Raw genomic sequence first — 16,296 nt, forward strand, 5'->3', positions numbered from 1 at the left:
AACAAACTCAGCTTACCCACAAAAGTCTCACAATGTGAACAGTCCCTGGAAACAGTGGACATGACCCTAGCCTGTTACTCTAGACCAGCTTTTTATGGTTTCTCTCCTGTATGAATTTTTAAAATGTGAGATTCCAGTCACCTTGAAATGTAAATCTGGCAACCCCTAATGCAGGGCATCTTTGATGTAGGTGGTACCAGAGCTCTTTTTCAGCTGGAACTCACCGGACCTCAGTTCCGGCACCTCTCAGGTGGGTGCCATTGCCTTTTTAAGAGTATGAAGAGTTCATGGTGAGTTCCAGCACCTATTTTTCTAGAAAGAAAAAAAAAGAACTGGGCAGTACCATCTTTTGGAAGTGGGTGAAATAGGCCTTTGCTCATTTTGTGCCCACATGAAGTGTTCATGTTGATGCACTCTGGTGACATGATAAGGAAAATATGCAACTAGTTTGTTATGACTTGATTCATTTTTCACTTTACTTCTGAGGGGAAATAGCAATAAACTTTATTGAGCCACAGTGATGGTACGTGGATATTGATGGGTTGTATCAAGCTAAGTTCTACTTGTAGCAGACCCGTTGAAATTAAGGGAACTAGAATAGGGCCTTGCGGGATTTGATATCTTTCCGCAGGGCTTGCAAGACAGAGCTGTTCCACCAGGCCTTTGGCCAAGGCACAGTCTGACCTCCTCCTTTGGTGATCCTCGTAGAACTCTGGCCCAGTGGTTGCCATTAATTTGATTTTGAATTGATTTTAGAATGAATTGATTTTAGAATACTGTGTTACTTTTATTGTTGTTAGCCACTCTGAGCCCGGCTTTGGCTGGGGAGGGCGGGATATAAATAAAGTTTTATTATTTATTATTATTATGTCCACTAATGGACCAGCTATGAGTAGGACCAGTATTGGATACAACTCTCCGGCATGAAAGTTCTCTTCTTCCTGTTGATGATGCTTTTAAAGGGTTGGTGTACTATCTAGTTTTTCTTGTCTGTATTAAGAACTAACCCCCTGATTAAAGCTTTGCAAAAAGCCCAGGGATCCATTCTTGCACGTGTATGCCTTCATATGACTCTGCAGAGGGCAATTGGTAGCTTTTGTCATGAATTTCCATTCTGATGTGTGTGTCTCATTGCAAGGTGCAGCCTCTGCCTTGGGATTAGTGTGGTTACTCTCCTCTGTGGAATTTCCTCAAGTGAAACTGAGAAAGAACTCCCATAGCTCAGTGGCAGAGCACATGCTGTGTCTTCATGTGAGGAAAGTCCTGGGTTCAGTTCCTAGTATTATAAGTTGAAAGAATCTCTGGTGACAGAACCTTGGATAGTTGCTTCCAAGATACACAGTGTTGGGCTATGTGAAATAGTAAGTTTATATCTCACATCCAGAAAGACAGTCCCCCTTCAGAAATGTATCTTCACTGGGCCATTTAGACTTTTGTAACTGGGGAATTGATTGAAAACCGGACAGGAAAAGGAGGATGGCTTATTGCATACAATAAAGACAGATGAAAGATTCACGCCCTGTGCTAAACTGACTGATGGTCTGGCTTGCTATGAAGCTTCATGTATTGTTCATGAGAGGTAGGTTTCTTTCTTGATGTTTCCTGCAAAAGTTTGAACGTGTACAGAAGAGTACAGTGAAACATTTTAAACTTTCCTTACACAAAGGATAGTGGCTCACAGACAGTGCAGGTGTGATTTAGCTTGTGTGGTGAGAGATTCCTGGCCCCTTTGTCTCTGAGCCGTTTCTCAGGCGAAGCTCTCTTTTGCATGATATATTTACACCCTGCTGTTCAAACTAATTTTGTAAAGCGGCTTAGCATTACAAGAAACATGGCAACAATAATATACTGTATTAAAAATTAAATAATGCACTAAAAATACACACCGTTTTTTTAATTTCAAAAAAAGCAGCTGAGCACCGATTGTGCTGCTCAGAAAACCCTCCAGACGTCCTTTTTATTGTGAATTCATGATGATTTGCGCTCAGGCTGCTGTCAAAGTGGCCATATGCAATACTGCTTTCAAAGCAGTTTGTGCCCACAAAAGTTTTGGGGTGACGATGCTGTTTCAGTCCATATTTTGTCATTTCTTGCTGAAATCCCATAACTTGTTTGGAGCTTTTAGTTTTGCTTGTCCTGCTTTTATTGGGCTGTGGTCACTCTGGAGAGCAGTAATGTGTTCTCAATGGGGAAGCATTGCAGAATTGCTAACAACTAATAAAGTAGAATAAATGCACCACTAATAACACACTATTGTTGTGTCAAGAACATGGTGCACCTGCGATAAATCACTAATCTAGATTGGTCTTTTGTTATCTATCTAAACACCTTCAGAAATAAAAACATATTCAAATGGCATCTAAAAATGGTAGGGAAGGGGATTGCTGGATCTTCCCAGGGAGAGATTTCCACAACTGTGGTGCCACCACTGAGAAGTTCCTATCCCAGTTGGATCTTTGCCAATCATAGGCTAAGAAGCTGGACCTCTGAAGCCAATCTTGAAGCACTAGTTTGAATGTAAAATGAGGAAGTGTGCATATATATATATTGCACAGACACTTTAAATTAATATGTTGTCATGAATGCTCAAAGTTGGCGAATACCAACGTTTTCAGATTAATTTTGCAAAACTCAGATATACGTAACTGAATGTTAAAAGGCACCTACAGTAAATGTGATTGAAGCATATTAGTGTTGACTTGTGTATATCTGACAATCAGGGTTATACATCTTACTTCTGGGCATTCTCAGAATTCACCTGTGATTATCAACATTTGCAAGCGAATGTGAATAGGCACCAAGTTGTGAAATGCACGGTGTGTATATGGTTATATATTTATATAAAACCAGGGCTGCAAGTTTGGGCTGCTTAATCAATGTGATTAATCAGCCAATGCTGTAATTACAGATCAAAGTTTCTACTTCTCACTCGTCGAGGCTGACGTGAAAGCATAGGCTCTGTGGCTCAGGTTTCTTGAAAGCCAGCCACTGGTGAGTCTGCCCACGCTTTGACCGCCTGCTCCTTAGACCAGATTTGATGAAATAGATGCTTCACATTTCCCCTTCCATTTTACGTCCAAACCTGGCAGATAGTTTTCCTGTGAAGGTAAAACACCCGTGTTTTCTTCTGGCAATAGGCTTTGTGGCCACACTGCAATAGGGAATGCTTTGAATTCTAAAATTCAATGAAAAATAAAATATCAAATGTAAGCAATGGCCATCCCTTCTTAAAAAAAGAAAGAAGCATTGGCGTTTTTGTATCTTAAATTACAATTTTTGTCTTTCCTCTCTGAAGACAGACCCTCCCCTTTGTGGATCCTCAGAAATGTTTCTACACTGAGGATTTGTAGTGTGTTTATTTATGTCATTGGTGAATCAGTTAAAAAAGGAGAAAGTAAACTATAGATGGTTAGGATGTCAGGTCCTAGTCAATGAATTGTCATGTGGGACTATGCATGCGCAGCCCAAGATATTGACTGTCATCCAAAGAAGTTTTTTTTAGGGTCCTCCCAATAGGATGATTTTTTTTTTTTTTAAGAACAGACTCCCATGCCTTATCAAACACTGTTTTTGAAGGTACAGTGGTACCTCGGGTTAAGTACTTAATTCGTTCTGGAGGTCTGTTCTTAACCTGAAACGGTTCTTAAGCTGAAGCACCACTTTAGCTAATGGAGCCTCCTGCTGCTGCTGCGCCTCCAGAGCACGATTTCTGTTCTCATCCTGAAGCAAAGTTCTTAATATGAAGCACTATTTCTGGGTTAGCGGAGTCTGTAACCTGAAGCGTATGTAACCTGAGGTACCACTGTACCCTCATTTTCAAAAGCAGATTGCTGTGTGAGCTCAAAGTTCTCTTTCTCTTCCCCTGCCCCAATTGGGTACACAAAACTGGTTGTGCGATTTGTTAAATTGCAGCTAGCGACTGCAGATGCTTAACTGTCATCCACACTTCAATGCAGGGATGGGGAACCAGTGGCCCTCAAGATATTGCTGGACTCCCATTGTCCCTGACAACTCCCATTGTCCCTGATGCTTGGCCATGTTGGAAAGGCATGGGAGTTGAAGGAAAGGGGAAGAATAAGCAGTGGATACAAGATGCTGAAGGAAGGGCAAGGTTGAGTTCAGGGGATTTGGGGATCAGTGGCAGAGAGTCTGCTTTGAATGCAAAAGGTATCCGGTTCAATCCTCTCGAGGAAGGACTGAGAGAGACCCCTGTATAAAATCCTTCGAAACTGCTGACTGCCAATGTAGAAAATACTGAGCTAGGAGGAAGGACCAATGGACTGAGTTGATGTAAGGCTCTGTTCCTCTGATGCTCAAGGATTTTGATCTCCAAAAAGTCCTTTGGGAGCTGACCTGATCCGGGCTTCCTGGATTTGTATGAAGTATGGAATGGAATTATCCTTTGGATTTTTGTGACACAGTTCTTGGCTCGGAACATTCTAAAATGGTTTGCAAAGATTTATTTTAGAAATGCTTACTTTGCGATAAAATGCTTACCGTATTTAAACACTTGTTTTTAAACACATGTGGATACTGTTTTTTTGTGGCAATAGGGGGAAGAATTGCAGGCTTTATGCAGAAATGGGACAGGAGGGCATTTGGAATATAGATGTTTGAAATTGACATGGATTGGGAATAGAGTGGCCTATCAATCCCCGTTGTAGGCAAAGTAGCTAAAGGTTGCCGCATCTAACCCCCCAAGGGTCCTATTGTGCTTTTAAGAATTGTGGCTTCCACTGTTGCTGCAGCATTGAACTGTAGTTTGGCCGTCTTAAAGAGGGAATCAGGGCAGTGGGGATAGGATGCCGTGTGTCACAAAACTGTTAATTCCTTCGTTTTAGGCTTCTAATGTGAATAGAAATGCATATAACACCATCCACACTAAGACATGGCAAAAAGGTCTGTATTAGATGCCTCACATCCAAATGAATGTACATTGCATTTAGTTTAGAGGTGTACGGAGATGGTGTTGGTCAGGTATAGGCAAACTCAGCCCTCCAGATGTTTTGGGACTACAACTCCCATCATCCCTAGCAAACAGGACACTAGTGGTCAGGGATGATGGGAGTTGTAGTCCCAAAACATCTGGAGGGCTGAGTTTGCCTATGTCTGGTGTTGCTGATAGGTATTGCTGGGCACCAGCCAAGGCTCATGGCTTTGAAAGGGGCCAGTGCTGATCTCTAGAACCCCTTACTCTGTTGTTTTTCCACTTGCTATTGCCCCCTGCTCTGGGGGGTTCAAGGAATCGTAGCCAGCAGCCACTGCTTGCTTACTCACCTGCCCTTTCTCTGGGAGCACTGGTGGGGATTTGGGAACAACAGCAGAAGGGAGAGGAGTGGATCATATTAAGGACATCCTGTCCAAAGTCTCTCCTCTCCCCAGCTTGGAACACCACAGGCATGAAGCTCAGCCAGGCACCAGGCGTGTTTTGTGACTGGAGCAGGTCCAATTGAGACCACTTGGAAATCTATGGTTGCCAGTTTGGTGACTGTAGAAAGCAAAATGTCACTTAGAGGAGGACCTGAAATATTTTACTCGAAGCTCTCGTTTGTTTTATTCTGGAATGCTTTATTTGAAGTTTTAATGTGTTGTAAACCACTTTGAGCTTTGCTCTTTAAAATACAAAGTGGTATAGGAATGAAATTATCATCATCTCCATTGCAAAAAAGAGACAACAATAACCTAGGTTTAATGTGCCATTGGCGATTAGATTACTGGTATATATCTGAGTTTTTAACCACCTTGAAAATTCCTAATCCAAGATACACTCACTAGACAATTACTCATCTCTTAGTTAATGGAGGAAAAACTCAGTGGGTCTTTTTAAACTTCTTGGTTAATAGAAGAGCAAGCTGGCAAAAATGCCAGGAAGTTTCTGACTTGTGGTGCTGAAATATCATCATTGACCTGACCAAAGAGCTCTGATATTTTTCTTCTTCTTAGAGCTCAGCTCTGTTTCTCCTTTTAGGGAAAGTTTGGCTGCTTCATATGAGATGTCCTCAGATGGCTTACCCAGTGCAGATTCTTGTGACGGGGCATACGGTAATATAGGTATAAAAGTCCTGTATAAAGATGGTGCAGACACCTGAATTTGTATGCCATTTTGAAGGGCCCAGTGCATTAGTACAGGGGTCCCCAACTTATGTGGGACCAGGGGCATATTTGGGGGAAGATAAGAAACCATAAACTACTCATTCCAAGAAGAAAACCTAGTGAGGCTGAGAAGTTGCTTCCATTCCAAACCATTTTCACCCCCACCAAAAAAACCAAGTAAAATGTGGATGAGAAAGGAGCAGGCAACCCCCCCCCCCAATAGCTCCTCAGATGACCAGAAAACCAATTTTCAAAAATTGAGATGGGGAAGGAAGCATGGTGAAACCCATGAGGGATATCAGAAATTGCAGTGTTGCCCATGGACACCATATTGGGGGTCCCCAGTACTAGGCTATAATTGCTACTGTGGCACCCTTCCTTGATGTGTACGTTCATGCTCTTATTAATGGGATTGTTTTTGCATATGGTGACAAGAAAATCCCATTGTAGACGAAAAAACAATCCCTTTTTAAACTGCTGTTCTATATTTCTCTCCCCCTACCCATTCCCCACCCAGATAGTTGTCAAAGATTTGTTTTTGCTTTCAAAAGCTCTTTGCATCTCTGGCTAAGAGATGTTGAAAGGTGTGTTTTGATGTATGCCTACAGATAAAAGATACGCACCATTTTTTGGTAGCAAACTGGACCTTGTGTCTATTTGAATACATATTCAGATCCTCCCCCCCCTCTTTTTCTTAGTTATTTATAATGTACTGACATCAGTGGATTTTTATTGGCACACGAGTACTTCAGTTGTTGCCGCTGCAAAAATCCAGCTTTTTGAAGTGGGGGAGAAAGTGACTTGAGCCTTCTGTGTTTATGATGACTTGGTAAATCGGGGGTGGGGAGCCCTGGAGATGTTGCTGGATTCTTCACCCCTCTTGTAAATCATTTTTATCCAGATATCCTGCTCACCCCTCAACAGTCTCCAGTAGGGCTCTAAATGAATTAAATATATTTTTTTAGTTGATCAACTGTTATTTAGCTGATTAAAAAAATTCTATACGTACCTTTTTTGATATATTGACAGCTGGGGTAACTTAATAATTTAACAAACAATGCCTGCTTCTTCATGTAGTAGCTATTATTTTCTTTTTATTTCCCCTCATGGTAACAAAGCTGACCCAAAACAGCCCTAAAACGTAAACAAGCCTGCCCCCATTTTAGTCCCACTGAACAAAAGTTCCCTTGACTGACAAATCGACTTAAGTTTAAGTTGATTTACCTACCAAGTTAAAAGTTTGCCAGCCTGATAGGGGGTAAATAAGACCCTTCTGAATCCAAATTTCACATGACCTTTGTGCTGTGGGTCTTTCAGAGCCAAAAGGAGGCTATCCTCCATACATGGGCACACACCCTTGTTGATATTATCTATGCATGAACATAGAGGTGCGCTCAGTGGCGCACACCTGCTCAGAAATCAGTTCAATAATTAGGCTGCGCAAGAGGGGCACGCCTTTGTCTGTGATGCTCTGTCTGTGATGCAGGCAATAAACGTCTGTTCTCACCCTGCATTCTGTTAATGAGATAGAGACAGGTAAGCATCACACATCTCAACTTCCTTGCCTTCAGCTACATCAATGAAACAGTGACAAGCTATTAATGGGAGGTGATGGGCCGAGTGCTAATTAGTGCTTCTCCTTCTCTCTTTCCCCTCCACCCAACTTTTACTAACCCTGTGCACCGAGATATTTCTCACAGTCTTTCCCTTAAGCTCGTCCTTTGTTTTCAAGTAGTTCATATAAAGCAGATGAGCAGAGGGATCTTTTTTGGGTGTGGTTGGGTGTGTCTGAACGGTATATCACCGTGCAAACCTACATGTGCTTATTCAGAGGTAAACCCCAATGAATTCAATAGGTCTGAAAGCCCAGTTAAGTGCGTATAGCAACTGTCAACATCCAGGTGCTCTCCAGATGTTGGACTACATTTCCCATCATCCTTGACCTTTGACTCTGCTGACTGGGGCTGTAGTCCAAAACAGCCGGAGGGCATCATGTTGGAAGAAGACCAGTAATGCAGTACAGTGGTACCTCAGGTTAAGTACTTAATTCGTTCCGGAGGTCTGTTCTTAACCTGAAACTGTTCTTAACCTGAAGCACCACTTTAGCTAATGGGGCCTCCCACTGCCGCCACGCTGCTGGAGCATGATTTCTGTCTCATCCTGAAGCAAAGTTCTTAACCCGAGGTACTATTTCTGGGTTAGCGGAGTCTGTAATCTGAAACGTATGTAACCTGAAGCATATGTAACCCGAGGTACCACTGTACAAGGAGCCATCTTATACCAGGTCAACCTGGTTGCCCATCTAGGTCTAGTCATTGATAGACCCTCTTCTCTGTGAATTCATTCATTCTTTGTTAAAAATGCTAACTAGTGGAGGCTGCTGCTACTTTTATAGTTGTGAGTTCAATGGCTTTGTGTCCCATTCTGGGGGATGCACTTTAAGGAGGATGCAGACAAGCTGATATGGGTTCAGAGGAGGGCAGTGAAGATGGTCAGGAGTATGGAAAAGAAGTCATAGAATGAAAGGCTGAAAAAACTCAACATGCTTACTCTGAAGAAGAGAAGACTGGAGGGACATAAAAACACCCATCAAATCTGTGAAGGGCTGTCACATAGAATACTTGTTTTCAGCTACCCTGGTGCACAGGAGTAGGCCAAACAAGCTTATGTTACAGAACTGTGGATTTGGGTAGGAGACATTTCTTAACTCAGGGATGGGGAACCTCAGGCCTGGGGGCCACTCTCTATCTTGCCCTTGAGACTCTCCCCAAACCATGCATCCTTTTATCTCCAGGCCACTCCCCTCACCAGCTCTGCTTTGCACCCTCCTTGAGTGTTTTTGCTTGGAGGGGGCATGTCCTTGGACTCTGTTTCTTGCTTGCCTGGGTGAAGGATAGAATGAGTGTGTGGGCTGGGTCAATTAGCATTTGTTGCTCCACCCAGTTTTTCTCCTGGCCCCACCTACCACTGGCATGTGGTCCCTGAAAGTTTACCTGGAAGGGAATATGGCCCTTGAGCTGAAGCGCTTTCCCACCCCTGTCTTAACTGTACAAGTAGTTTGACAATGGGACCGATGACCTAGAGAGGTCGTAGGGTCTCCCTCCCTGGGTGCCTTCAACCACAATCTGTACACCCACCCATTGTGGGTGCGCAAGCTCTTGATTTCCTGTATCAAGCAAGGGGTTAGTTAGATGAAATTGCATACAAGGCCCTCTCCATCTCTAGGAGTCTACATCTCATATGAAGGTGCACTTCCCTGCAGCAGTAGTAGGGAACCAGTGGTCCTCCTGCCATTCTTGGGCTCCAACTTCCATCAGCACCAGCCATCAAGATCAGGGATGATGGGAGGTGTATACCAACATCATCTGAAGGGCCACAGGTTCCCTATCACTGGTCTACACTGACTGGATTTGCCAGTCTAGGTTCACCCCCCCCCCCAGCATCAAATATTGCGTTGTCGTTTATAATGGTGGTATTTAAAATTCTTAAGACACTGTGATACATCTGATAAGCGGTGGTATATTTACACACACACACACACACACACACACACACATACACACACACACACTTTAAATCAGAAACATGCATTTCTATAGGGCTTGTTTTACTATGAATAGGGTTTCAGATTTGATTGTTGATGTCCATCCAGCAGTGCAGACAGAGCATTTTTAGACTCTAGGCTTGGTCATTGTTTCTTCCCCTCACACAGTAATGTGTTTTACTTGCTTGCTTCAAAATGTGGCAAGCCAGCCCAGCTACTTTGGGGGGGCCTTTCTGCTTATTCCACTTTTGGGGGCCACCTGCCCCCAAAGTCCTGCCCTGATGGCAGCAGTGTGCCTACCCCCTCACAGAAATGAAGTTTGCAGGGTTCCTTGTATGAGAGGAATTAAACCAGATGAAGGCTGTGATATGGAAATGCCCCTTTATGCTGTGATGCACTTTAGGCAGTTACAGTCATGTTTGCTGTGAGCAGAGGGCATTTCCCTGCAGCAAGCTCATTGGCGTCGCACGGTCAGGTGTGCGTCCTTAAACACCCATGTGGAGAGCCACAACCCTGTGGGACCTTCCGAAGTTCATGGACGTTTTAAGGATACACACCCAACCATTCACGCTTTCCTTGTAGCAAATGCCAACGCATTCATCAGGGCAAGCACAGACGTGGATCATTGCTAGGGACTTGGGGCATCTGAAAGAGTAGCCAGCCAAGGTATTGCATAGTGACCGATTCATCTCCATGACTGAATGGCTGTTGTCTAGTCCCTCTCTTCTTCTTTGTCCATCTCTCTCTCTCCCCCTCCCCTGCACCCCGTTTTTGTGCTTGCTTTGGCAGAGGGGTTGCCTTGCTAGCTCTTCAAATGCAAACAGTTATTTTGTTTGTTTTTCAGACAGTGGTGGTGCTTTGTAGGCATCACGGAATGGAGCGAGGCGGGTGGGCAAAGGGTGGCCGGGCGGGGGGGGGGGGAGACGAGAGAAGGACTCATTCACATTAGCAGAGTTCTTATTAAAGCCGGGTGCGCAATGGCCAGTTGCTCGCCACAAAACCATATGCTGCTTCCCAGACATAAATCCCATGCAGGAACAAAGCCTTCTGTACCTTGGGCCACAGTTTGTTCTCCCTCCCTCCCCACTCTCTCATGCCGGAGGTTTCCTAGTGCCAGGGAGATATGATAATTCTCATGGAGAGAGAGGGAGGGAGAGGGAGGGAGGGAGGATAAAAATGCCTTTGCTCTTTGTGTCTGTTTAATTCAATGCGAATCCCCAGCCCTGGACATCATGAATGGTGGCTTTGTATTGGCCTTTCCTAAGCCTCAACCGCCAAGTCTCCCTCCCTCCCTGGCCTCCCCCTTGTTTCCCACCATTGGATGCCGATTAACAAACTAAATTATTTTCCCTCCCTAATGATGTTTTCCCACTTTACACATGGGGTGGATGGATCTGGTGGGGGAAGGAAAAGCTTCTTGCAAAAGGAGATGCTAACCCAGCCAGAGAAAAGGAGCTGGGAAAGGAAGGAGCAGGATTAAAGAGCTTGTGTGTGTGTGTGTGTGTGTGTGTAGTGGAAAACGTGCTTAATGGTGAGGAATTTTGTTTTAGTTTTATTTTTTGCTTTTTCTAGCATTTCTTCTAATTACATGAAGCAAAATGGGGGTACACTGGCCTGGTTCGCAAGGCACCCTGAGCCAAACCTTGACTTATCGACACCAATGCTGAGCTAAACCAAGGTCAAGCTGGTGTTTCTTGAGCCAACATCAAACCTTGGTTACAGCTTGTGGTAAGCAAGGGTTGCCACACTTTCAAAGAGTCAAAACAAAAGTTGTTGAGCTTTCTTGAGGGGAAATTTGCCAACAACATACACCCGACATATTCGAAGCTTTTGGGAAGGAAAATTTGCCAACAACATACACCCGACATTTCCAAGACATTTCCAGTGATTTTCAGAAATTCTGCCGAGACGCTGTTTCCGACGGATGATTCCCAGATATGTCTGGGGAATTCCGGGTGCATGGCAGCCCTACAAGGAGAGAGCTTAACTGTGATTCCTGGTTTGGACTTTGGGTTGATGGGAGCACAAAGGTCTGTTGAGGAACAAAGCAGCTGCAAGTTCTCCCCTGGAAACCGACATGATATCGCTGAGCCACAGTTTAGCATGCTGTGTGAACCAGCTCACTGTTGCAATGTACTGGTGAGGAGTCCATGGCTTAAATTTTATCTCAGCCCATAAGTTGAGCTCATTGCATGGCTTTAGGCAAGCTAACATGTTTTCAGCCTCTCCCCCCCACCCTATTTCAGGATGACACCACCCCACAGGGCTGTTGTAAAGGGTCTTTAATCTGAGCTTTACTGTTCTGTTACTTTGTTCTGTTCTGTTCTGTTCTGTTCTGTTCTGTTACTTTGGTTTATTCCATTTGTTCATTGCTTCACACAGCTTAAAAAGTGATTTATAAGGACATTATAAGGATGACGGAAGTCTTAACATATGGATTTTTTTATGTTACCTTTTTGTATTTGATGTGATCTGTTGTTGTTTTTTGTTCTGTTTGTGGTGAAGAGACTTAATATGTAAAAGAATAAAGATTAAAATGCCCAAAAAACAAAGAGTTCTTCACGACTGAGTAGGGATTCAAACCATGGTCTCCCAGCACTCTAAACATTGTGCCACGCTGGCATTAAGGGACATGCTAGATTGTATAATTTCACCTGTGTGGGTGATTGTATTTTTTTTTTTTAATGTTCCCCTGTGGAAAAGAAAACCTCCCTGTATTTAATAGACTAGAATATGGTACACTGGAAAACGTGAGACTAACTGGTTACAATGTCCAAGGTAGAGTGTGTCATATTTCCACCTCTGGTCTGAAATGGCACCGTTTGGAATTCTGCCACCTCATATTGTTTAATGCATAGATAAGCTCCTAGGTCCTATCTCTACAACTGACAGTATGAAATAGTAAAAATCTGAGTGGTTTGTTGTTATTTTTTTGGGGGGGGGGGTGTCATCGCAGACTGTAATACTTCAGACTGCACTGTGAATATATCCAATGCACATTGCATATTGGATAATAAAATACCATGTTAGGGAGAAGGTTGGATGGATTATGCTCACTTTCAGCAAGCACAGAGTTCTGTTTTTTGTGGGAGAGCAATCAAACGTCCGACATCTCCCATTCCATCTTGAACCCACACACCTACAGCTTAAAGTGGTGTAGTTCAGCAATGACTTTACCACTTGATTCTGTCAAATGAGTATAAACTGGAAACCAGCCTACCAAGCGGAGTCCTCAAATTCCTTATTTTAAGGCCTGCATAGATCATCCGAAAACTAAATTCTCTTTCGGCGTCCATTTTTCTGTGAATGACAAGCAGTAATTACTTGACATCCATCCAGACGTGTGGGAGCCTTTCTCTAATTGAGATGAATTTTTTTCTTCTTCTTCCTTAATCAGACGTGACTGAGAGTTCATGACTTGGGATGCGGTGACACAAAGAGACAAGACATCTCTCTCTCTCTCTCTCTCTCTCTCTCTCAGCTTGCAGAGGTGAGTCAATGGACTTGGACACAGAAGGCAGAGGGGCTGGGTGGGTTTTTATTTTCTAATCATGCACATTCTATGTATGGGAGCATCTACTCCAGAAAACCAGAACCAATCATATTGGTTGCTTTGGGTGCTCCTATATAAAAGACATAAGACGAAAATGTATTAGTGGGAAGAGAGTCAGTTTGACATAGTGGTTAGAGTGTTGGATGGACTGGGGAGATTCAAGTTCAAGACTCAAAACCATACATTTAAAGCACATAGGTAAAGGGACCCCTGACCAGTAGGTCTAGTCGTGGCCAACTCTGGGGTTGCGGTGCACACCTCGCTTTATTGGCCGAGGGAGCCGGTGTACAGCTTCCGGGTCATGTGGCCAGCATGACTAAGCCGCTTCTGGCGAACCAGAGCAGCGTACGGAAACGCCGTTTACCTTCCCGCCGGAGTGGTACCTATTTATCTACTTGCACTTTTACATGCTTTTGAACTGCTAGGTTGGCAGGAGCAGGGACTGAGCAACGGGAGGTCACCCCATCGCAGGGATTTGAACCACCGACCTTCTGATCGGCAAGTCCTAGGCTCTGTGGTTTATTCCCCCAAATAATCCCAGAGCTGTAGTTTGTTAGGGATTCAGATAGTCCAATGTTATCTACCCCAGGTATGAGGAACCTTAGGCCTATGAGTCAAGCTTAGCCCTCCAGGCCTCTCTGTCTGGACTGCCATGTTCGACACCTGAGGTTTCCCATTGCTGGAGTAGATAATACTAAAGCAGTTTCATATATTCACATATCCTGGAGGTAGGGTGAGGGAGAACAGACTTATAGTATGTTCTACCACTACTGTTACTTTCTCATCTTCACTCCCTTCCCCAGGGAAACTTGGGTTGGGTCAGGATGACAAACACACTTCCTAGAACATCCATGAGTTTGGTTATTGTGGTCCTTCCCTCTCCTCCAAAAAGTTAGCTACTGCCTATCACCATATCAACAATGCGGTAGGAATTGGTCCTGTGATCCAGCAAGATCAAGAGTGGGAGGGCAGGTATCTGAATCGCATTGAATTCAGAAAGGTAGCAAAGGTTAATTCACACCCAATTAGTGAGTTGCAAATGGCTAGGAACAAAGTACCAATTATCCTGGTAGCAGATGTGTTCATGCTTCAGCTCATAGGTGGTGACAGACTTACAGCCTCAGTGGTGTGACCAAGTGCCTTTTTTATTCAAGGATGAGTAAAGTGTACGACCTGTTCTGGCCATGTTGGGTGTTTGAATAAGAGTGAAGGGGAACTGACCCAGAACAAAGTGTGTGTAAGGGGCAGGTCTCTGTATTTAGGCAGTAGAGAGCAGGTTTGGTGGCTGGTTTTGTGGAGGGCACTTGCTTTACATGCAAAAAATCTCAGGCTCAATCCCTGGAATCTCCGGGGGAGGGAGGGGGCTAGGAAGGATCCCTAGAGAGCCATTGCCAGTCTAAAACTGGGCAATATGGTCTAGCAGTGTGACTCTGTATAAGGCAACTTCCTAGGTTTCTGTGTTCAACCAGCCAGAATTGGGTACTTCAGGACCTGGGAGAGCTCCCCTGGATGAACTGAAGTTGTTCTGACACATTCCAAAGACTAATCCTTATATTTGCAAGCTGGCCTGCTAACTGCCAGAATCATACCATATATATGTAAGACAAATGTCATTTTTACCAGATAGGACTCACATTACTTCTGCGCTGCTGTGGTGCAGATATTGCCAGTGAGGAGAGGGAAACAATCTCATCCTTTTGCCCTCACACAAGAAATTCTGGCTCCATCTTTTATTGTGCGTTAAGGCCCCAAAAGCTGAGTGCTTGTGTCTGTGAGTACAGTGTGAGAGTGTACAGTGATATATCAGTTCACAGGGATTATCTGTGTTTTTGTCTTCCTGTGTGTAACCATGGCATTATGCCCATGTACCGTACTCCGTGAGTAATGACGCTGTGCCTTATTGTCTCCTGCGCAGAGGCTGTGCGACATTCTGCTGCCGAGATAAGGAACTTCCAATTTGGCACGAGCTGCAAACGGCGATGAAGATGGAGGGCCACTGCGTGCGTCTCTGGCTTTTAATTCCCCCTGCCCTACTTCCTCCTCCTTAGTCCTGTTTTCCCCTCCCTGAAAGCCCATCCGTGCTGTGTGCGGTGCCCTCAAAGAACAAGTAGGAGGAGGCTGTGTGTGTGTGTCTGTGATTGTGTATGAAAGAAGGGCAGCCCTCTCCCTGAGAAGAGACCCTCTCAACAACTCCAGGCCACCCTGCCGCAGCTTATAGGTTCTCGGTGCCAGGAAGCCATTTTGATGGAGTCAAATGCCGTTTTGTAAGATGGCCGCATTGACGTGAGGTAGGTTGCACAGCTGCTGAATCGTTACCGTAATGCCGAAGCCCGCCCTCTCCTCCCTTTTGATCTCGCTAATTAATTAACCCACAACGGCAGAACAATAGGCCAAGCTGGCACATCCCCATTGCTGTCTGTGCCACCTCCTTCCTCAGGCAGAAAAATCCTTGCCCTCCCGCACGAATAATTGAACTAATGGACTTTTCCCGCTTACCCTTCCTCATATTATTTTTTTTTGGTATGTGTTTATGCCTGTCTGCTGCCCATCCTGTTATCCAAATGAGGGTAGAGGCGCAGGGAGGGAGGAAAGAAATTGGTGCATAGGATGGAGTGGAGAAGAAATGAATGCTTTTATTTCTTTGCATGCCAAAAATAAATAAATACTTAGTGATTTTTAAATGGAGGGGGGGTCAGTGGGAGTGACACCCCCCCGGTCTAAAACCCATCAGGGAAATGACAGGATGAGCTAGCTTTGCTTTTGGTATTGTAATAGCAAACTGTAATGTCTGTTATTCCAATATGTATATGCATAAACATACATGCTCAGTCTCTGTATATTCAAATATGTTACCATATTCAAATATATCTGTAAGTAATTTGACATAGTACAAAGGACAGAAATCCACCTGTTCCTTTGTTTTGACTTTTTATGACTGCCTGGCCTATTAATGCTTTATTTTATTTTACTTATCTATTTATCTATCATCACCTCCATCCCACCTTTCTTCATATTAAAGACTCAGTGCAACAGGATAGAATACCCCCCCACCCCCACCGTTCAATATTATCAAGTCAAACAATGCAGAATCAAGCCAATCCTATAG

The 16,296-nt window shown here is 44.1% G+C and overlaps 1 long non-coding RNA gene across 2 annotated transcripts in view; it reads left to right on the plus strand.

Annotated features, from left to right (window-relative positions):
• The window catches only part of LOC308462728, a 97,936-nt gene that overhangs the window by 31,578 nt on the left and 50,062 nt on the right, over positions 1 to 16,296 (plus strand). For both annotated transcript variants that reach the window (XR_013979273.1, XR_013979274.1), the window contains exons 3-4: positions 13,035 to 13,127; positions 15,106 to 15,478. This is a non-coding gene — a long non-coding RNA (uncharacterized lncRNA). The remainder of the gene's footprint in view (positions 1 to 13,034; positions 13,128 to 15,105; positions 15,479 to 16,296) is intronic.

Source organism: Podarcis pityusensis, assembly GCF_964106645.2.
Source record: "Podarcis pityusensis genome assembly, chromosome: 14".
NCBI classification, from domain to species: Eukaryota; Metazoa; Chordata; class Lepidosauria; order Squamata; family Lacertidae; genus Podarcis; species Podarcis pityusensis.